The sequence below is a fragment of the Ornithorhynchus anatinus genome, chromosome X1 (genome assembly GCF_004115215.2).
Source record: "Ornithorhynchus anatinus isolate Pmale09 chromosome X1, mOrnAna1.pri.v4, whole genome shotgun sequence".
In the NCBI taxonomy this organism is placed as follows: Eukaryota; Metazoa; Chordata; class Mammalia; order Monotremata; family Ornithorhynchidae; genus Ornithorhynchus; species Ornithorhynchus anatinus.
Genome location: NC_041749.1, coordinates 108557650 through 108580812, shown reverse-complemented (window position 1 = coordinate 108580812; position 23163 = coordinate 108557650). Strand labels below are relative to the sequence as shown.

Here is a 23163-nt window from a genome sequence, read left to right as displayed (position 1 = left end):
CCTTGGTTTCTACTTTTTATTTTTTTTTCTGGTATTTGTCAAGTGCTGGGGTAGATAGTTATTTAGGTTGGACCCAGTCCCCATCCCGCAGTGGGGCTCCCAGTCTGAGAGAAAAGAGGTATTGAATCTCCATTTTACAGTTGAGGAAGCTGGGGCACAGAGAAGGGGAGTGACTTGCCCTAGGTCCCATGGCAAGCTACGTGCAGAGCTGGGATTAATAATAAATGTTGGTGCTTGTTAAGCGCGAACTATGTGCAGAGCACTGTTCTAAGCGCTGGGGTAGGTACAGGGTAATCAGGTTGTCCCACGTGGGGCTCACAGTCTTCATCCCCATTTTACAGATGAGGTAACTGAGGCACAGAGAAGTGAAGTGACTTGCCCAAAGTCACACAGCTGACAAGTGGCGGAGCCGGGATTCAAGCCCATGACCTCTGACTCCCAAGCCCAGGCTCTTCAGGTCCTCTGACTCCAGGCCCGTGTTCCTTTGTAGTGGGGTGTTTGCTGTTGAGGACTCAGATTTTTGTACCGAGACTACAGGCTGCACCCGTTTTCTCAATCCTTCACCTTCCCATGCATGCCGTCTGGCCCCCCCGGGCACTGGGAGAGTGTGGATGACTCCAGACAAACCATCACCACTAAAAAAAAAAAGAGCCACGTGCATGGTGTCCGAGTAGTGCTCCCTGAATTTAAACGGGGGTCAGGAGAGATGTTACTGCTGTATTTTCGTGGAGCAAGGGTGCGAGAGATTCTCGTTTCAAGGCATGGAGACTCAGTCGGCAGCCTCTTCCAATAAACATTGTTAACCTGTGGTGACCTAGGATCTGAATCTTGGTTGCCAGGTTTGTAGACTGGGGAATCATCTCTGGCCTTCCCTCCCTCACGGGATTCTTGTCAGAGCAAATGAGATTGAAGCAAAAGTGCTTTATTGGAAAGGGGAGAGGAGCAGGGTTTTTTTTTTTTTTAAACAAAAAAACTAGATTAGTTTCCCAGTTGGGGGGAGGGAGGGCTGTGTGTGTTTTTGGAGGAGCCCGAAGGTGTTTTGCCTCCTGATACTTTGAAGTTTTGAAGTTATAATGCTTAACTGATTTTTCAAAAATGGTATTTAAGCGCTTCCTATGTGCCAGGCACCATGCTAAGCGCTGGAGTAGATACAAGATCATCAGGTTGGATACGGTCCCTGTCCCACATGGGGTTCACACAGTGTTATTTCCCCATTTTACAGTTGAGGCAACAGAGTTCCAAAGAAAGGAAGTGCCTTGCTCAAGGTCCCACAGCAGATGAGTGGCAGAACTGGGCTGAGAACCAAGGTCCTCTGACTCACAGGCCTGGACTCTGTCCGCTAGGCCCCGTTGCTTCTCTGTTGAGGGGAAGGAGCGGTGGCCGTAGTCACTGATGCAGGTGATGGCTGCCAGGGAGTAGGCCTGAAGGGGCGGGAAGAACTTTTCAGCAGCGTAATCTGCCAATTTTGAGAACTTCAGGAAGGTCCTGACTCTTTGACTCTGGACTGGTTCAGCTTTCATTGTTTTCATTGTCGGTTTTGTTCATTGATGATGATAATTATGGTATTTGTTAAGCGCTTGCTAGGTGCCAGCCACTGTACTAAGCGCTGGGGTGGATACAAGCAAATGAGGTTGAACACAGTCCCTGTCCCAAGTGGGGCTCACAGTCGCAATCCCCATTTTAAAGATGATGGAACTGAGGTCCAGAGAAGTGAAGTGATTTGCCCAAAGTCACACAGCAGAAAAGTGGCGGAGCCAGGATTAGAACCCATGACTTTGACTCCCAGGCCCGTGCTCTATCCACTAAGCGACACTGCTTCGTTCATTCAGTCGTATTTATTGAGCAGTTACAGGGGAGCCTGTCGAGTTCTCATCCTTGTATTTCTACCCGCCCTGCACCCAGGATGTACTACAGTGCTCTGTCAAAGGATTAAGCCCAGGCAGATGGGCGTAGGGGGCGGGGGGCAGTTCCAAGGATGATATTTTGTGCAGAGCACTGTACTGAGCAAAAAAGTAGGTGTTGAAACACCACTGAACGAATGAAAGAAACGGTGTGGCCTAGCGGAAAGAGCACAGGATTGGGAGTCGGGAGACCTGGGTTCGAATCCCGGCTCTCCCCCTTGCCTATGCTGGGTGACCCTGGAAAAGTCCTTTCATTTGTCGATGCCTCGTTTTTCTCGTCTGTAAAATGGGGATTGTCCCTCCCCCTTAGTCTGTGAGCCCCACGTGGGGCAGGGGCCCTGTCTGATCTGATTGCGTTGGCTCAGCCCCAGCGCCGAGCACAGTGCTTGGCACGTAGTGCTTAACACATACCGCAGTTGTTGTTAGAAAAGCATCGCCAGCAACGGAATAGGCTGCACCCGACTTGACTGAATACGCGGGCTGTGCCCTTGGGTCCGAGGAGTCATGGGGATATATGGTAAACTGGGACAATCGCACTCCCTGTCAGCTGTGCCAGCTATTCAAGAGTTGCCGGGGGTGGGGAGGGTGGAAAGGGGGCAGGGTTGTTAGTCATCTTCGGGTCCGTCAGAGACTTGGGGATGAATGCGACTGAGAGTCCAGCCCTAACAGTGGTTGGGGTAGCGCTCTGGCTTCATTCCCACAGCTGGGAACGACCCCCTCAGAACGGGCATCTGTGTGTGAGCCCTTGCTTTGTCCAGCCAGGCCCTGTTCTGGGGAGAGAGAGAGACTGAGGAGAGAGATGCAGCTTGATATGTAGATTGGTGGATTCTTAAGGAGTTGGGTTTGCTGACTTTAAAAAAAAAAAAAAAAAAAGCGATTTTTTTTTTCTTCTGTCCTGAAGGCTGCAGATGTGGGCAGTGAAGGCCAAAGTTTCTCTCCCCGCCCCCCCAGCCACTGTGTAAAGGGCAAGGCATTTGTGAATGGAAGTGCTGTGTGGCGGGGAGATGGTAGAAGACAAAATGGGGAGCCATTTTGGGGAGGCACTTTTGAGTTCCTGCATTTTGTGGGAGTTCGCAGAAGCTCTTTGCATTGTGGGGAAACACAGGAGTTAAGTAATTCAGGATGCAGGTAGAAACCACTTCCTTGGATGAAGACTCCTTCTTCTGCCTTTTGTGAAACTTTTTTCCCCCCTGGCGCTAGCCTTTCCCGACCAGACTTCCCTCCCTCTCCCCTCCTTCCTCACGTACTCTCCTGGAACTGAGTGCCTGTTTCTGGGAGAAGCCCGCATATCAGAGCCTCCTAGAATCTCCATTCTGGAAGAAGCACTGGGCTAGCCTCTCTCCAGGGTCCAGACTGGGTGGTCTTTCCCTCACCGAGGACTCCATTTTTCCAGAGGCAACCGATGGCCAGAGAGGATGTGGCTTGCTCCACCCCCCGGAAGCTTCTTCCCGATTAGTTTCCATCTTCTATCAACCACAGCACTGTAACTAAGCGCTCAGAGTACAGTAGGAGTTAAAGACCTATTCTCCTGCCCTCAAGACAGCTTGCAGTCTAACAGCAGAGAGACCGACACAAGGTCGTTAGACAGGAGGAAGAAGAGGGAAGCAGTGTGGCCTAGTGGAAAGATTATGGGCCTGGGAGTCAGAGGAACTGGGTTCTATTCCCCGCTCTGCTAAATGCTTGCTGCGTAACCTTGGGCAAGTCACGTACCTTCTTTGTGCCTCAGTTCCCTCATCTGGAAATTGGGGATTAAGACTTTGAGCCCTATGTGGGACAGGGACTGTGTCCAAATTGATTATCCTGTATCTGCCCCAAGCACGTAGTTCAAGACCTGGAATTTTATTTATTTTTTAAAGACAAATTAGGTGAATAAGGGCTTAAACTGATATGTACAAACATGCTCCGGGTGGCCGTGAGTTAAGTGCTGAGATGGTAATTGAGAGGCTGTAACCCGGGGAGAAGAAAATTAAGCAGGGAGGGGATGCCTCCCGGAGGAGGTGGGATTTCAGGAGAGCTGTGAAGCTAGGAGTCGATCCATCCGTGGTGTTTGAGTGCTTACTGTGTGAGGAGCACTGGACTAGTGCTTGGAAGTGTCTTCTCCCTTCATCGTTGTCCTTGAACTTGGATTTGCAACCTTTATTCACTCCCTCAGCCCTGCAGCATTTACATACCTATCTGTAATTTATTCATACATTCAATCGTATTTATTGAGCATTGACTGCAGAGTACAGTACTAAGCGCTTGGGAGAGTACATATAGCAATAGACACATTCCCTGCAATGTCTGTCTTTCCCTCTAGACTGTAAGCCCGTTGTGGGCAGAGATGTCTACCAACTCTGTCATAGTGTGTACTCTCCCAAAAGCATAGTATAGCGCTCCGCGCACAATGAGCGCTGAACAAATACTATTTATTCTGATTGTGCGGAACGGAATGGGAAACCATTAGAGGTTTTTAAGGAGTGGAGAGATGTGTGCAGAAGGACGTTTCTCAAGTGATCCAAGGAAGGCCGGTGAAGAGGCTCCATTCAGTAGTCTAGGTGGGCTGTGAAGAGATCCCGGACACGTTGTGGAGGAAAAACTGACAGGATTTAGCAACAGATGGAATGAGAGAGTTGAGAGCGAGGAGTCGAGGGAAATGGCAGGATTGCAGGCTGGAGATGGGGGAGGCGGGGGAGAGTGGGGCTCTTGACTCTGATGGGAAAGTTAAGTGGAGGAGTTTCCGTTTTAGACATACTGAGCTCCAGGTGCTAGTTGGGAGGCAAGAGGAAATGCAAGATTGCAGAAGCGAAGGAGTTTAGGCTAACGAGAGATTTGGGAGCCATCTGCATAAAGAAAGCAGCTAAAGCTGTGGGAGGGGAAAGACTGGGGACCAGGACAGAGCCTTAAGGGACACCCCCAGTTATAGGACCAGAGGCGGAAGAGGAACCGGCAAAAAGAGATTGAAAAAGGAATGGCCGGAGAGTTGAGGGGAACCAGGAGAGAACCGACTGTGCCAGGAAGAGAGGTGGCAGTGTGGCCCAGGGGCAAGAGTCTGGATCTGGGGGGGGTCCTCCTGGATCGCTTCACTTCTCTGGGCCTCAGTTTCCTCACCTGTGCCAACTGTTTTGTAGTGCTCTCTCAAGTGCCTAGTACAGTGCTCTGCACACGGCAAGTGCTCAATAAATTTGACTTGATTGTTCAATGGGGATTTAATACCTGTTCTCCCTCCCCGCCTTAGAATGTGAACCCCATGTGGGACAGGGACTTTGACCTTATTACCTTGTGTTTACCCCAGTGCTTGGCACCTAATAAGTGCTTAACAGATACCACAATTTCATTCATATAATTTGTATTTATTGAGCGCTTACTGTGTGTAAAGCACTGTACTAAGTGCCTGGGAGAGTACAGTATAATACATTTCCTGCCCACAAGGTGCTCACAGTCTTCATGGCTTAATGGATCGAGCTTGGGCCCGGGAGTCAGAAGGTCATGGGTTCTAATCCTGACTTCACCACTTGTCTGCTGTGTGACCTTAGGCAAGTCACTTCACTTCTCTGTGTCTGTTACCTCATCTGTATAAGGGGGATTGATGCTGAGAGTCCCACGTGGGTCAGGGACTGTGTCCAACCCAATTTGTATCTACCCCAGCGCTTAGTACAGTGCCTGGCACATAGGAAACGCTTCACACATACCATTATTACTATTATTATTATTATTGTAAGGGTACAGTAGGACCTTTTTTCAGTGTAGGGGAGAGGAGCATGTTTGAAGGCAGAGGGGAAGGAGCCATAAGACAGTGAGTGGTTGAAGGTGGGGGTTGGGGAGGGAAGATGAGTGGGAGCAAGGTGAGAGGGTCAGGCACAGTAGAAGAGGCAGATTTTGGAAGTGGGAGGGAGACTGCTTTATGAGAGGTGGTCAGGAACAAAGGGATAGTGGATGTAGGGGCAGAGAATGTGTCTATTGTATTCTCCCAAGCGCTTAGTACAGTTCTCTGCACACAGTAAGGGCTCCATAAATACAATTGAATGAATGTAGGAATAGGAGGGAGTTGAAGACGTAGGATGGGGCAGGGGGCCATTTGAGGAGCTCATGCCTGCTGGTTTCAAAGCAGCGTGATTTAGTGGATAGACCATAGGCCTGGGAGTCTGAAGGACCTGGGTTTTAATCCTGGCTCCGCCACATGTCTGCTGTGTGATCTTGGGCCAGTCACTTCACTTCTGGGCTTCAGTTCCCTCATCTGTAAAATGGGGATGAGTGTGAGCTCCATGTGGGACAGGGACTGTATCCGACCGGATTAACTTGTATCTCCCCCAGCGCTTGGAACCGTGCTTGGCACGTAGTAAGTGCTTACCGAGTACCATAGTTGTTCTTTTGTTGTTATTATTATTATTAATAAAGTAGTTGGCTCATTGGAGCAGGAGGGCAGGGGATGTTGGTATACTGGGAACTTCAGTAGGGAGCTTTAGGTCTGGAGCAATTCGTGTATTTGTTGAGGGCTTCCTGTGTGCCAAGCACTGTTCTAAACTCTTGGGAGAGTCCAGTAGAGTTAATAGACACGATCTCTGAGCACAAGAGAGGGCAGAGTTAAAGGAAGGGTGGATGATTTTGAAGGGGCAGAAATGGGCCTCGTGTCTGACTCTCCCCCAACAGTCCTCTGCAGGAAGAACAGAGGAAGTGATCCAGGGCTGGGAGGCGGGGTTGGTTGGTGTGAGATTGGAGGGGCAGGGGCAAGGGTGCTGACTTCGGGGTAGAGGCTGGTTGGTAGGGAGTCCAGCTGGGGCATGATTTCTTAGGGTGAGTGGAGTGGAGGGTTTTTTTGAGCAGAGAGGACACTTTGGTATGGTGGGAGGATGTGGGTGAGATGGCAGGTTAGGAGTTGTGTTCAGAGAGTGGTGACTTGGAAGTGGTGTTGTACTGTGTGATGCTGAGTTCCTCCCCAGGTTATGTCATCCCAACAGCCACCCTTTGAGTGTGAATGACAACCCTCTCTCACCCTCTCTCTCACCCTCTCTCTCTCCCTTCCCCACTCCCCCGAGCACTTCTGTCTCGTTTCACGCACACTGCCTATTTTGTCCCTTTCATCTATTTGTCCTGTTTTCTTGTTACCACAAGTTATATCTTTAGTCTTCTTCCTTCCACTATTTGTAGGTAATATATCTGCCTGTCTCCCCTATTACACTGTAAACTACTCAAAGGGAGGGACCGTGTCTCCTCCTCGATAGGACTCTCCTAAGTGCTTACTACAGGACTCTGCACTCGAATGCTCAAATGCCATTGATTTATCCAAGATTAATAATTGGGGTTTTGTTAGGCACTTACTATGTGTTAAGCTCTGGGGCAGAGAGAGTACAGTCAGGTCAGACACAGTCCCTGTCCCTCATGGGGCTCACAGAGTAAGGTTGGGGAGAATAGGTACCGAATCCTCCTTTTCCAGATGAGGCAACTGAGGCTCAGAGAGGCAAAGCGACTTGCCCAAAGGCACAAAGCCGGCAAGTGGCAGAGCTGGGAAGAGAAGTCAGGTCTTCTGACTGCAGGCCTGTGCTCTTAACACTAGGCCATCCTGCTTCTCATCCAGCAAACCAGTGGAACTAGTGTTGGAACTAGAACCTAGGTTTTCTGATTCCCAGACTCATGGTATTTCCACTAGACTGTGCAGCTTCACTCATGCCGACTTGCTTTTCCAAGAAGTAACATAATTCAACAGAGTTGGCCCGTTCTTCAGAAGGACAGTTCTGCAAGCTCAGGAACAAACTAAACCAATAAGGGGCCAAGTTGGCTAAACCCAGAACTCGACAGAGATCTTAAAGGCAAATGGGAAAGCTACACAAAGATGACTAAAGCAGAGTATAAAGAAATAGCAGAATTGTGATGGGAAAGGAGTAGGGAAGATAAAGGAGAAAGAAAAAGACAACTAATACAAGACCTAAAAAGTGACCAAAATTGTCTTGTTATATTTGGCCAAAGAGGAGGATCTGAGAAAATGTGGCTACCCAAACAGAAATCCATCAGAGGCTTTTACTGTGTGCAAAGCACTGGACTAAGCACCGGGGAGAGTACAACAGAACAGTTGGTAGACACTTTCCCTGTGTGTAATGAGCTCATCGTCTAGAGGGGAAGAAAAGAAAGCAGCTAAACGAATGACTGAAGCAGTAGAGACTCTTTATTTTTTCAACTTTGTGGCTTTACAAAATAGATCACATGTGCTTGGCCAACAAGGACAAATCCCTCTTATAGTGGAAGGTTGGCAAGCCAAAGGAAAATAGGGAAAGGATAGAGTTTTGAAAGATGAATTTCCATCTGCTGGACCTGCTGACATGTCCGATAGTCCTTGAAGAATTAGCAGATATTTTTGCAGACCACTTACAAAAGACGGAGAGCCTTGAAGATCAGAGATGGGCAAATGGTCTACCTCTCTGATCCTGGCCATTTCAGTCTGGTCAGCTTGACCCTGTGCCTCAGAAGGGGACTAGGACAGAAGGTCAGAAGTCCATATGTCCCCACCTAGAAGAGCCTAACGTAGCAGGAAGCAACCAATATGGCATTGTGACGAGCAAACTGTGCCTGACCCGTTTAGTTTCCTTATATGCTATAATATTGCATATAGGTCTGTAGTACACTTTCTGGCAAAGTAGCGGAGTCTGGTGGAGAGAGCTCGGGCCTGGGAGTCAAAGGACCTGGGTTCTCTCCAACTTGTCTGCTGTGCGTGACCTTGGGCAAGTGACTTCATATATCTAGGCCTCAGTTTCCTCATCTGGGAAATGGGAATTCAATGCCTGTTCTCCCTCCCTCTTAGATTGTGAACTCCATTTGGGACAGAGATTGTGTCTGATCTGATTTGTATTGTATCTACCCCAGGACTTGGCACAGAGTAGTTATTTTATAAATAATAATATCTGGTGGCTCTCCAATTTTTCCATTGAAGGATTTCTTTGGCAGGGCAAAAGTTTCCACGGATCAGTTTGGGAAAGAGGTGGAGGATCATGCTAGCCCCCAATTCCCAGCTGTCACCTAGATTGGGAGCTCCTTGAGGGCAGAGATTGTGTCTACTTCCTCTACTGAGAAGCAGCATGGCATAGTGGATAGAGCACTGGCCTGGGAGTCAGAATGTCGTGGGTTCTAATCTTGGCTCTGCCACATGTCTGCTGTGTGACCTTGGGCAAGCCACTTCACTTCTCTGGGCTTCAGTTACCTCATCTGTAGAATGGGGATTGAGACTGCAAGCCCCATGTGGGCCAGGGACTGTGTCCAACCTGACTTGCTTGTATTCACCTCGGTGCTGAGTACAGTATCTGGCACAGAATAAGCGCTTAAATACCACAGTTGTTGTTATTGTATCTGACTCTCCCAAGCACTGCACACGGGAAGCCAGTCCTGTGGATTCGGAGGAAGAGATAAGGTGGGGAAGTGAGACGCTCTGGGGGTGATTGCAGATGGACCACAGTTGGATTAGTGCTTATCTCAACTCTTGTGAGCATTTTGGATCTCCCCAAATGCATCTTCATTGACAAGCTGGTCTTGACCAAATACCACTTTGATGACTGCCCTTTAGGGGTAACCCTGGAGCCGGCTGGGCAGCCACCTTAAGACTGTGTTAGCCTGGAGAGAGGGAGCGAGTCAGGTTTCACAGGTGTCCATCCTGGGGCCAGCTCTAGTCAGTGTCTTTATTGATGACCAGACGAAGGAATTGAGAATGTGCTTATTAAATTTGCAGCCGAAACTTAGTTGGACAGAGTTGCTAACACTCTGCAAAGCAGGAATGAAATTCAGTGTGACCGTGACATGGTGAGAAAAGGGTTTTACAATAACAGGAGCTACGGGGGGGGGAAAAAATATTTCTTCCCCCCTCCCATCCCAATCCCCTTTCCTTTTCTTTCTCCACCCTGGGTATCCACTTCTGGATTAGAAGAGGACAACTGAAAAGTATGAGTGGGGTAGGGGGAAAGGAATGACCCCTCTCCTGGCAAAGGGTGTTTTTTGTTTTTGTTAAGCACTTTGTGTCAGGGATTGTTTTAATTGCTGGGGTGGACACAAGCTAATCAGCTCTGTCCCACACAGGGCTCCATTCTAAGTTGGAGAGAGAACAGGTATTGAATCCCCATTTTATAGTTGAGGAAACTGAGGCCCAGAAAAGTGAAGCGACTTGCCCCAAGGTCGCACAACAGGTAAATGGCGGAGCCAGGATTAGAACCCAAGTCCTCTGGTTCCCAAGGTGGTGTGTTTTCCACTAGGCCACACTGCTTCCTAGCATTTTCTCCAGCACCTGAGCAGTAATAATAATGTAATAATGTTGGTATTTGTTAAGCGCTTACTATGTGCCGAGCACTGTTCTAAGCGCTGGAGACATGGTGGTGCTGCCCCACCGAGATAGAAAAGCCTCCAACTTTCAGGATGAGAGTTGCAGCATTAAATGGGGCTGAACATCTCAAGCCCTCCTCTTCTTCGTGCCTGCCCCCCCCCCCCCCCCCCCCATGTTACCATCTCTCAATGAAGACCAAAAAACATGGAGCAATCAATCAATGACATTTCTTGAGCTCTGATTATGTGTAGAGTGCCATACTAAGCATTTGGGAGAGGGTAATACAATAGAGCATTATAGAATACTGTACTATTACTTACTAGTCAGGGTCATCTACTGCTCCACCTCCTAACTTTTTGAACCATTTTGATTGCTTTCTCACATTCCATCTCTCTCTCTCTCCTCTCTCTCTCTCTCTCTCTCTCTCTCTCTCTCTCTCTCCATCCCTACATGGATCCTTAGGGACTTCAGTAGCCACATAGATGGTCCTGATGACCCTTCCGCTACCCGCTTTCTATCCCTCCTCAACTCCCCTGACCTTCCACTCCATCTCAGCTCTCCCACTCACCAACTTGGACACACACGTGATCTCATCTCTAGGCACTGTACAGTCTCTAGCCTCACCAACTCTGAAATCCCTCTGACCACAACCTCCTCACTTGCCTTCTTTCCCACATACCCCCTCCCCACAAATCTGGCCTGGTCCCCTCCAGAGACCTCCGATCTTTTGACTGCATCCAACTTCAAGTCCTCATGCTCCATTTAGCCTCCATACCCAAACTACCTTCCCTTGATGACCAAATTGACTCCCTCAGCATCACCCTCTCTACTGAACTCAGTGCAATTCCTCCCCTATTTCTTTGTTGATCTCATAACACTCTCCCACAGTCCTGAATCCCTCTACAGTCCGCTGTCCTCACTGCCGTGTACAAGCTGCAGAGCGGTGCTGTGGAAATTTAGATATTAGGCTGACCTTGGCCACTTGAAGTTTATCCTTGCGTGCTTTAACTCTGCCCGGAAAAATGATTTCTCCACCCTTGTTGATATCCGTGCCCATTACTTTGCCAGTTGTTCTAGACATTTAACTCCCTCCTCAAAGCCCCTGTCCTCCTGCCTCCCCCATCCCTTGCTCCTAATGACCTGGGTACCTACTTTATTGAAAAAATGGAAACTATCAAGCGTGATCTCCCTTGCTCCTCTCCTTCAACTCTCCCATGCTTCCCAGGAGTATCTCCAGAGATCTCCTGCCTTCTCTCAATATCCATCCCCTCCACTTGCACATCTGACCCCATCCCTTCACACCTTATCAATCCACTTGCCTCTTCCCTTCTTCCCTCCCAGACCGCCATCTTCAGCTGTTCTCTCCAATGGCTTCTTCCCCACTGCTTTCAGAGATGCTAATGCTTCACCTATCCTAAAAAAAAACCTCCCATGATCCCACAGCTCCCTCCATCTCCCTCCTACCACTTCTCTCCAAACACCTTGAGCGAGTTGCCTACACCTACTGTCTCAAATTCTGCTCCTCCAATTGTCTCCTTGACCCCCTCCAATCTGGCTTTCATCTCCTTCACTCCACAGGAACCGCCCTCTCAATTGTCACCAGTGATCTTCTTCTTGTCAAATTCACCAGCCAATACTCCATCCTAATCCTCAACCTCTCAGCTGCCTTCAATACGGTTGACCACCCCCTTCTCCTGGTAACATTTTCCAACCTCGACTTCTCTGACACTGTCCTCTCCTGGTTCTCCTCCTATCTCTCTGGCTGCTCATTTGTAGTCTTTTTCGTGGGCTCCTCCACCCCCTAACTATAGGTGTCCCTCAAAGGTCAGTTCTGGGTTCCCTTCTATTCTCCATCTACACCCACTCCCTTGGTGAACTAATTTGCTCTCATTACTTCAACTACCACCTCTGTGGATGATTCCCAAATCTTCATGTCCAGCCCTGATCTCTCTCCCTCTCTGCAGTCTTGCATTTCCTCCTGCCTTCAAGACATCTTTACTTGGATGTCCTGCCATCGACTCAAACATACCCAAAGCACAACTCCTTATCTTGCCACCCAAGCCCTGTCCACCCCATGACTTTCCTGTACTGTAGCCAGCACCACCATCCTTGCCTTCTCACAAACCCGTATTCTTGACTTTTTCCTTAACTCCTCTCTCATAGAAGCAGCATGGCCTAGTGGATAGAGCATGGGCCTGGGAGTCAGAAGGTTCTAATCCCAGCTCTGCCACCTTTCTGCTGTGTGACCTTGGATAAGTCACTTCACTTCTCTTTGCCTCAGTTACCTCATCTGTAAAATGGGGATTAAGACTGTGAGCCTGATGTGGGACAGGGTCTGTGCCCAAACCCATTAGCTGGTATCTACCCCAGCGCTTGGACCAGTGCCTGCCACGTAGAAAGAGCTTAGCGAATATCACAGGTATTATTATTGTTCAACCCGCATATTCAGTCTATCACTAAATTCTGTTGGTTCAGCCTTCACAACAGTGCTCAAATCTGTCCTTTCCTCTCCATTCCAACTGCTACCGTGTTAATCCAAGCATTTATCCTATCCCGCCGTAATTTCTGGTTCAACCTCCTTGCTGACCTCCCTGCCTCCAATCCATACTTCACTCTGCTTTCTGGCTCATTTTTCCCCCCAAAATGTTCGGTCCATGTTTTCTCCACTCCTCAAGAAACTCCAGTGGTTGCCCATCCATCTCCGCATCTAACAGAAACTCCTACCTTCGGCTTTAAAGCAGTCAATCACCTTACCCCCTCCTACCTCACCTCGCTACTCTCCTACTCCAACCCAGCCCGCACACTTTGCTCCTCTAATGCTAACCTTCTCACTGGGCCTCGATCTCGACTATCTCACCGCAGACCTCTCACTCACTCCCTGACTCCGGTCTGGACCTCCCTCCCTTCTCATATCTGACAGGTGATGACTCTCCTCACCTTCAAAGCCTTATTGAAAGCACCTCTCCTCCAAGAGGCCTTCCCTGACATAGCCCTTATTTTCTCTTTTCCCCGCTCTCTTCTGCATCACCCTGACTTGCTCCCTTTATTCACCACCCCCACCCCGGCAGCACTTGTGTATATATCCGTAATTTCTTTATGTGAGTGTCTGTCTCCCCTTCTAGACTGCAAGCTTGTTTTGGGCAGGGAATGTGTCTGTTTTGTTGTACTCTCCCAAGTGCTTAGAACAGTGCCTGCACACAGTAAGCACTCAGTAAATACCGTTGCTTGAATAGAGTTGGTAGATATGATCCCAGCCCACACAGAGCTTACAATATAGAGGTAAGTATTTCCTTCTTCCTGCTTCCCAGCCCACCCCTCACCACCTTCAGCAGTGGGACACAACTACACACACAGTTGGCTAGCTGAAAGCTTAATGTACTAGCCAACCTAGAGACACGAACCATCGCCGCAAATGTAGAATGGGGAGAGCGCGATGAAGTACAAGTTCAGTAGGGCAAATGATCTGGGGGCCACAGCGGTTGACAAGTTTTGTGAGTCAGCGTAGTTTGGGATGGCATAGTGGATAGAGTATGGGCCTGGGAGTCGGAAGGTCATGGGTTCTAATTCTGGCTCTGCCACTTGTTTGCTGGGTGACCTTGGGCAAGTTACCTCACTTCTGTGCCTCAGTTACCTTACCTGTTAAATGGGAATAAAGACTGTGAGCCCCACATGGGACAGGGACAATGTCCAACCTGATTTGCTTGTGTCTACCCCAGTGCTCAATACAGTGATTGGCATGTAGTAAGCAGTGAATGCCATAATTATCATTATTGTTATTCCATCAATATGGAGGGTGAGAGGTTTAGGACTCCCGGTTCAGGGGCAGGTAGATGATGAGACCTTGGACAAGTCACTTGTCTGGCCCTCAGTTACGTCGTCTATAAAATGGGGGTTAAGACTGAGCCCCATGTGGCTCATGGACTGTGTCCATCGTGATTATCTTGTGTCTACCCCAGTGTTTAATACAGTGCCTGGCGCATAGTAAGTGCTTAACAAATACCATTTAAAAAAAAGAAAACCCAGAAAACTGCCACACCATGTGCAGTGCCTTTTTTATCTGTTGATGGTATTTATTGAATGCTTACTGTGTGCAGAGCACTGGACTAAGCCATTTGTATTGAGCATTTACTGTGTGCAGAACACTGTACTAAGCGCTTGGAGTACAGTATAACACATTCCCTGACCACGATGAGCTTACATTCTAGAGAGGGAGACAGAAAAGCAGTGTGGCTCAGTGGAAAGAGCACGGTCTTGGGAGTCAGAGATCATGGGTTCTAATCCCGGCTCTGCCACTTGTCAGCTGTGTGACTGGGCAAGTCACAACTTCTCTGGGCCTCAGTTACCTCATCTGTAAAATGGGGATGAAGACTGTGAGCCCCATGAGGGACAACCTGATCACCTTGTATCCCCCCCAGCTCTTAGAACAGTGCTTTGCACATAGTAAGCGCTTAACAAATACTAAGATTATTATTATTATTATTAGATGTGAGTATAAAGAAATAAAATTTCAGATACGTCCATAAGTGCTGAGGGGTTGGGAAGGAGGAATGAATAAAGCGAGCAAGTGAGGGTGAAGGGAGTCAGAGAAGAAAAGAGGGCTTAGGAAAGGCCTCTTGGAGGAAATGTGCCTTCAATGAAGCTTTGAAGGTGGGAAGAGTAACTGTCAGATATGAGGAGGGAGGGCATCAAGCCAGAGGCAGGACGTGGGCAAGAGATCGGCAGTGAGATTGACGTACATTGAGAAGTTTAATATTAGAGGAGCGAAGTGTGCAGCCTGGGTTGTAGTAGATCAGCGAGGTGAGGGCGGAGGGACCGAGGTGATTGAGTGTTTTAAAACTGATGGTAAGGAGTTTGATGCGGAGGTGGGTGGGCAACCACTGAAGGATCTTGAGGAGTGGGGAAACATGGCCTGAATGTTTTTGTGGAAAAATGATCCGAGCAGCAGAGAGAAGTATAGACTGGAGGCAAGGAGGTCAGCAAGGGGGTTGGTGCAGTAATCAAGATGGGAGTAGGATAGGTGCTGGGACTAATGCAATAGCAGTTTGGATGCGGAGGAAAGGGTGGATTTTAATGTTGTGAGGGTTGAACCAACAGGATTTAGTAATGGATTGAATATGTAGGTTGAATGAGAGAGGAGTCAAGAATAACATCAGTGTTAGCGGCTTCTGAGACAGGGAGGATAGTGGTGCCGTCTACAGTGATGGAAAAGTCCAGGGGAAGACGGGGTTTAGGTGGGAAGATAGGAAGTTCTGTTTTGGACATGTTTAAGTTTGAGTTGACGGCAGGACATCCAAGTAAAGATGTCTCGAAGGTAGGAGGAAATGCGAGACTGCAGAGGGAGAGAGATCAGGGATGGAGATGTTTGATTTGGGAATCATCTGCATAAAGATGGGCTTGAAGCCATGTGAGGGAATGAGATCTCCAAGGGAGTGGGTATAGATGGAGAGTAGAAGGGGACCCAGAACCGAACCTTGAGGGACCCCCACAGTTATGGGTTAGGAGGCAGAGGAGGAGCCTGGAAAAGAGACTGAGAACAAATGGCCAGAGAGATAGGAGGAGAACCAGGAGAGGACAGTGAAACCAAGTTTGGATAATGTTTCCAGGAGAAGGGGATGGTCAACTCAATGCTTGGGAGAGTACAGTACAATGGAGTTGGTAGACATGTTCCCTGCCCACAACGAGCTTATGTCAGCCAAAGCAATAGCCACCATGTTCCAGGGATTCTTTCATTTATTCAGTTGTATTTACGGAGCGCTTACTGTGTGCAGAGTACTGTACTAAGCGCTTGGAAAGTACAATTCATCAGTAGAGACAATTCCTGCCCTCAGAAGGAGTATGGTCTGTGGGAGTTTGGTGGTAGCTTCCGCTCTACTTGGCACTGGTCAGGTCCTTAGTCAGCATCCTGGTTCAGGTTGGGTTCCTGTGGTTTTGAAAAAGGTGGTGGGGAAAAAGGAGAGGGACCCAAGCAGAATGACCAAAATGACTTCAGGGTTGGAAAATTGATCTTCGGAGTAGCTGGGATTACTAAACTAGGAGAAGAGAAATCTGAGAGGTGATTTAGCAAGTGTTTTCAAGTCCAGTGTAAGAAGGTTTTAATGGGGATGATGCTGAACTGTTTTTTTTTTTATGGTATTTGTTAAAGTCTTACTCTTTATCAAACACTGTTCTAAGCACTGGGGTGGATACAAGTTAATCAGACTAAATACAGTCCCTGTCTTATGTGGGGTTCGTAGTCTAACTCTGAGGGAGAACAGGTATAGAATCCCCATTTTGCAGTTAAAGAAACTGAGGCACAGTGAAGTGACTTGCCCAAGATCACACAAGAGGCAAGTGACAGAGCTGGGATTAGAATCCAGATCCTCTGGCTCCCAGGCCCATGCTCTTTCCACTAGGCAATACTGCTTCTCTGTTGTTCTCCACATCCACTGAAGAAATGGGCTTCTGCTGTGGCAGCAGAGATTTTAGTTGATCAGAAAGGAAATCCAAACGCCCAGGGCGATAAACACTGGAAAAGGCAACCTCTGAGTGGGCGGAGGCTCTGGCCTTGAGGGGTTTTTTTTGGTGTGTGTGTTCGTTTTTTTTGAAAATCGAAGACTTCTATCTGGCCTGTTCCATGTGGTCGTTCACCTTCTTGGCCCACCCGTCAGTTTGATTCAGGGGGAAAAAAAATCCCCACCACCACCTAGTTCTCTTCTAACTCTGATTTTTCATAAAACCCCACTTTGATGAAACGCCACGTATTGTCGACCCGATGCGGTCAGATGCCATACGCATTGGGCCTGACGGAGCCACTCCGTCTGACCCGTGTCCAGACCTGCTCGCGCGTTTGGATAAACATTCCCTGGTTCCCCAGCGGCACCCTAGACAAAACCTCTAATGAACGCACACCTTCCAATAGAACTGGGTGTCTTGAACCCACGTGTTTTTTAAAGGTGCAGATGCTTCCAGTTCCTTTTTCACTCCCTCACAAAGGTACTGGGCAATAGTCACGTTTGTATTCCCCTTTGGCATCGTCTCAAAGCTGGTGGAACCAGCCCATGTCAGGAGGGATTTCTAGCTGATGCGTCATCCTGTGTGGCCGGGATTGCCGGTTTCCCCCCTGCGGGGGCTGGACCCTCTGACTCTGGGAACTGCTCGAGCCTTCCAGGGTGAGAGGACACGGACCCAGGACCTGGGAGAGCCTGAAAACTTTCCCGTCGCCGATAGCGTGCTCACAATCGGGAAATGCCGCGGGCAGCTGCTTCTGCGGCGATTAGCGTCCGAAGTGATTGGGAGGCGGAGGGGAACGGGTTCCGATCCAACTCTTCCAAAATGGCCACAGTTGAACGTACCAGAGGGAAATGGTCTTTGGGTATTTCCCCGCTGCAGGCGAACAGCCCTCGGCGAGAAGCTGCAAACAACCTTCCCAGTGTCCTGTACCGTTGTTCAGGAGTGTTTGTCTGATCTTGGGGGCTGCCCTGGCTAGCGGGGTGCCATCGGAGGGGGTGCCGGGGGGGCCCCGGGTTCGGAACTCCGGCCGAGGACGCGGCCGGCTGACTGCAGTGGTTTCCTGCTCTCTTGTCTCTGGATGGATTTCAAAGAGGAGAACCTTGGGTCCTGCAGCTGTGTTTGTTTCCGCCCGTCTGGCCTGCCTAACTTCCTCCTTGAGCTTTCTGGATCATTTTTGAGTCAGCGGGGCGGAAACCTCCAGCGGGGACTGTGATCTGTGTGCGTTAATGCTCTGGGAGTGGAAGCGAGATTCAGGCCGACCTGACCCAAGACGAGTCGGGGCTGTTGGGGAACTGCTCGGATTGTCTGTTGAAAGAACAGACAGCAAAGTCGGGGTTCTCCTATCGGGTGCCTTCTAGTCCTGTGCACCCCACCCCCCACCCCAGCCCCCCTGACCTTGGGTTTTCTTGGTTGAATCAATTAGCCTCCTTTCCCGCTGTGGAAAGCTGACGTGGGACGACGGGGTGGGGAGAGGCTTTCTCTGTAAACCCGTGGTTTCAGGCTGGGCCCCAGAATCCGCTCCTTTTCCGGTTTCAGCCTCCAAGAGCGAGCCTCTGGAGTTTAGTCAAAGAGGAACTCTGTTCGTCCATTTTGTGCCTTGGAAAAGGTGTGAGAGATGACGCGCTCTTTGAGGGCAATTGGGCGGGCTCTTCCAGGCGAGCAAGGAGGTGTTGGCCTGCAGTGAGCCGGGCGGGGCCGGGGCCGCGGCCGCCTCCATCCCGATGGGAGGTTGGGGAGACTTAGCCGTCCTTTTCCTCCGAATCCGCCTGAACTTCTGGTTTGGAAGGGTGAGTGCCGTTGCGCAATCCCTCCGTTCCTTCCCATTAATCATAAGCGGCTATCTACGTGGAGAGCCTTTCGCTTTCTCATCCGGGGGTGCAGTTTCTTTCCCCTCCCTCCTCCCGGAATTCCCCCCTCCCCCAGACTGAGAAGCTCTGGTTTCAGCTCACGGGCAAGGTGGTTGGCCAGGAGCCCAAAATGCGGGCGACTTGGTGCTTCTAACCGGTGACTGCTGGCCCGGCCCGACAGCTTGGGTGCCTTCGTGAGGACAGGGCAGTGTTGTGCCCCGTCGATCAAGGCTATCTATTGAACGCTTCCTGGGTGCAGAGCGCTGGACTAGGCCCCCTGGGTGGAGGAGAACTCTACTCCGATTGAGGGGCTATTTGAATAGCCCCACTCACCTTGTGGCAGCGGATGGCTGTACATTTCCCCAGCTGGAGGGAACCAAGTTAAGATGGCCTGGAAAGGCTCTGTGGATCAGACAGGGATTGGAGTTCCGTGTGGGGCAGCGGATTTTGCCCAGGGGAAAAGGGTGTGAAATATAGCTAGGGGTTTTGAGAAGCAGGGTGGCGTAGTGTGGCGTAGTTGATAGAACACAGGCTTCGGAGTCAGAAGGTCATGGGTTCTTATCCCGGCTCTGCCACTTATCTGCTCCGTGACCTTGGGCAAGTCATTTCACTTCTTGGGGGCCTCAGTTACCTCATATGTAAAATGAGGATTAAGACTGTGAGCCCCAAGTGGGACAGGGACTGTGTCCAACTCAATTTGCTTGTGTCGACCCCAGTGCTTAGTACAGTGCCTGGCGTATAGAAAGCACTTAACGAATACCTTTATTATTGTTGTTATTGTTTGATGACTACTTCTTTCTGGGTGTGGGCCCCCTCCTCCACCAGGGTCTGGGTGGTCAGGGGTGCAGAACGGCCCTCTTCTCCTCTCCCTTGTCCCCCACTTGGTCAGTTACAGGGTTGTAGGGTTTGCATAGGGGTAGGCTCCTCACCAAGGGCTTCTAATTGGGAGGGAAGAGAAGTTGGAGAATTGGCTCTTTCTTTCTCTTGGGGTCCCCCTTTAGCTGTTGTAATAGCTTCATTAGGTTAATTAGCTGAACCAGCATCCCAGCGAAGTGTTATCTGGGGAGCCCTTTAACATTCTCCCTGGACAGGGCTCAGTTAAGGGAAAAATCCCGGGGCTTTGCCCCTTTCCCTCTGGAGCCTCCAGGAAATCTCCCCCGGTCCCGTGTCCGTGTCCGCTATTTGGAAGCGGCAGCAGGTCTGCCCGAACGGTTGGCCGGGCCCGAAAGGGCATTCCCAGCTCGGTGCAGATGTCCGGGCTGCAACCCTCAGTTGGGTCTCCAGCGGTGCCTTTATCCATACACCGTGCAAGTGACCCACTGTCTCCTGATCATTCCTTGGGGTTCAGTTGGCAATGTTAGGAACTGGGACGGCGGGGTGGGGAAGGGGATGGTGGTGGAGGGGTGTCTTCCGTCCTTGCCCTCAGCTCAGGCCAGACTTTTCGAGGATGCAAGAGCCAAAGATGAGGCGGGCTCAGTTCCGAAAATATCCAGGGATGGTAAGGTGGGCCTCGTTCCCAACCAAGATGAAAGGGGCTGTCGGAGGCCGGCAGTATCTGTGGAGCAGATGGGCCTTCACACGAGGGCCAGCAGGGAAGCCATTCCAGCAGGGAAGCCATTCCAGCAGGGAAGCCATTCCAGCAGGGCTCCCTCCCTTCCAAAAGAACACCAGCCTTTCTTCTCCCGTAGGGCGGCTTTCACCGGGGACAGGATGAACTTGAGTTGCTCTGCCTGGTCAGAGGAGAAAGCCTGGGTGCAGCAGAGAAACAAGACTGGAAGCTCCTTGTAGGCAGGGATCGGGTCTACCAGCTATGTTGTACAGTGCTCTGCGCACATTAGGCCCTCAAATACCATGGCTGGATTGCTTGATTTAAATTTTTTTAATTGTTTAACTTTTTTTTTTCCCTCTTTGTCAGGGGCTTCCCTAGGGTGGCCTGGAAGCCTCACTGCCTGTGTGTAGTGGAACGTTCTTGGAATTACAGTTTTGTATCTTTCCAACAGCCTCCTTCCTCTCTTTCAGGCCTCTGGGGGTATGTACAACAGTAATTGTAACCAGTAGGCACTCAGTGCTGTTGATGATAAATGAAAATTTGCCTTTATTTCCACTTGGTTTCCCTTTGCTGGCTGGTTTGTGGGGATTGGGATGGGGCTGGGGGGAAAGGGACCATCACCCACTGAAGGCGGCAAGTTCAGAGCGGACCTGTCTTTGCCCGGCGGAGGGTGAGATGATGGAATTTGGGTATTTTTTTATGGTATTTAAATGCTTGCTATGTGTCAAGCACTATGTGTCAAGTCAAGGGGTAGATGCAAGATAATCAGGTTGGACCTAATCCCTGTTCCATGTGAGGCTCACAGTCAAAGTAGGAGGGAGATCAGGGATTGACTACCCATTTTACAGTTGAGGAAACTGAGGCTCAGAGAATTGAAGTAACTTGCCCAAAGTCATACAGCAAGCAATTGGCGTGGCCGGGATTAGAATTCAGGTCTTCAGACTCCCAGGCCCGGGCTCTTTCTACTAGGCCTCGCTGTTTCCCACAGGAAGTTGTCCCAGTTCAAGAGGGGTAAGAGGTGGTTTCTGGATGTGTGGCCCATGACTAGAAGGAAAATTAGGGGTTTTTGCATGGTTCTTCCCTGACCCAGGAGGATGGAGGGTCAAGAGGGCATATCCTGGGACTGCTGCCAGAGGCCTGGGCTGGTTGGACAGTGGGCTTAGCGCAGAGTTTTACACACAGTAAGCTCTCGATCGATTGGAAGGATTGTGGGTGTGATCCAGAATGGCCATTGCTCATTGATATTCTTAATAATTTTGGTATTTGTTAAGCACTTACTATGAGCCAGGTACTGTATTAAGCGTTGGGTTGGATACAAGCAAATCAGGTTGGACACAGTCCCTATCCTACAGGGGGGCTCACGATCTTAATCCCCATTTTGCAGATGAGGAAACTGAGGCTCAGAGAAGTGAAGTGACTTGCCCGAAGATGCACAGGAGACAAGTGGCGGAGCTGGGATTAGAACCATGGTCCTTCTGACTCCCAGGCCCGAGCTCTATCCACTAGGCCATGCCATGCTTCTTCCGCTCTTGACTTTTTAGCATCAACACCTGCAGGGTAAAAAGCATCATTGGACAAGATAGGATTGAGAGAATAAGGCAGAAGTGGGAATTCATGGGTCTTCTGAAAAGAGAGCAAGCGTATCCCAGACATTTAGGTGTTCCGGATAATTCTGTCTGAGAAGCCTGCAATTCAAATCTGGTGACCCCCCGGCAGGGACATTTGTTTCAGTCATTCCATCCATGGTATTTATTGAGCACCTACTCCAGACGGAGCACTGTGCTGAGTGCTTGGGCAAGGACAACAGAACAGATTTTGTGAGAAGCAGCGTGGCTCAGTGGAAAGAGCCAGGGCTTGGGAGTCAGAGGTCATGGATTTGAATCCTGGATCCGCCACTTGTCAGCTGTGTGACTGTGGGCAAGTCACTTAACTTCTCTGTGCCTGTTACCTCATCTGTAAAATGGGGATTAAGACTGTGAGCCTCACGTGGGACAACCCGATTACCCCGTATCTACCCCAGTGCTTAGAATAGTGCTCTGCACATAGTAAGCGCTTAACAAATACCAACATTATTATTATTATTGTTATTATTATTATTATTATCTGGTAGGCGCGATCCCTAGCTTCCAGGAGTTTAGAGTCTAGTGGGGAAGACAGACATGAAAATACATTCGTGGCTCAGTGGAAAGAGCACGGGCTTTGGAGTCAGGGCTCATGAGTTCGAATCCCAGCTCTGCCACTTGTCGGCTGTGTGACTGTGGGCAAGTCACTTAACTTCTCTGTGCCTCAGTTCCCTCATCTGTAAAATGGGGATTAAGACTGTGAGCCCCACGTGGGACGACCTGATTCCCCTATGTCTACCCCAGCGCTTAGAACAGTGCTCGGCACATAGTAAGCGCTTAACAAATACCAACATTAATTAATTAACATTAACATTCCAGGCAGGAATTTCTGCTCACTTTGGGGTGCTCGTAAGTGGTTTATGCTTTCCAGTTGTTTGTCGAAGTCAGAAGGTTTCACCGCTCAAAAATGCAGAATCATTGTATTCATCATCAGAAAGTAGTGAGTGCCCTAGGAAACGGGTGAGGTACTGTGCTGGGCACGATACATGAAGGGGTTTCCCGTCAACTGCTGGGTGATTCAGTGGCTGAGAGAGGCCTGGTGTAATGATAATGATAATAATTATGGTGTTTGTTAAGCGCTTACTCTGTGCCAGACACTGTTCTAAGCGCTGGGGTAGGTACAAGATACTTGGGTTGGACACAGTCCCTGTCCCTCATAGGGCTCAGTCCTAATCCCCATTTTACAGATGAGGGGACTGAGGCACAGAAGTGAAGTGACTTGCCCAGCGTCACCCAGCAGACAGGTGACAAGAGCCAGGATTAAAACCCATGACCTTCTGACTCCCAGGCCCATGCTCTATCCATTAGGCCATGCTGCTCCTCAGCTGGACTGTGACCTTCCAACACAGCAATACCATAAGTTCCCTTATACAAGGGAAGAGGGGGACCATAGAGTCCCATAACTTTTAACTGGGGCAGGATCGATAATAATAATAATAGTAATAATGATGACATTTGTTAAGCGCTTACAATGTGCAAA

General features: G+C 49.6%; 1 protein-coding gene across 6 annotated transcripts in view; it reads left to right on the top strand.

Moving 5' to 3' along the window:
- KDM4B (lysine demethylase 4B) overlaps positions 1 to 23163 on the top strand; it is a 208254-nt gene that overhangs the window by 23245 nt on the left and 161846 nt on the right. Inside the window, exon 1 of one of the 6 annotated variants that reach the window (XM_029050901.2) lies at positions 18356 to 18452. The exons of the other annotated variants lie outside the window; for them this stretch is intronic. The gene's annotated coding sequence lies outside the window, so the exon portion shown is untranslated. Of the gene's footprint in view, positions 1 to 18355; positions 18453 to 23163 lie in introns of those variants that run through there. 6 annotated transcript variants of the gene reach the window in all.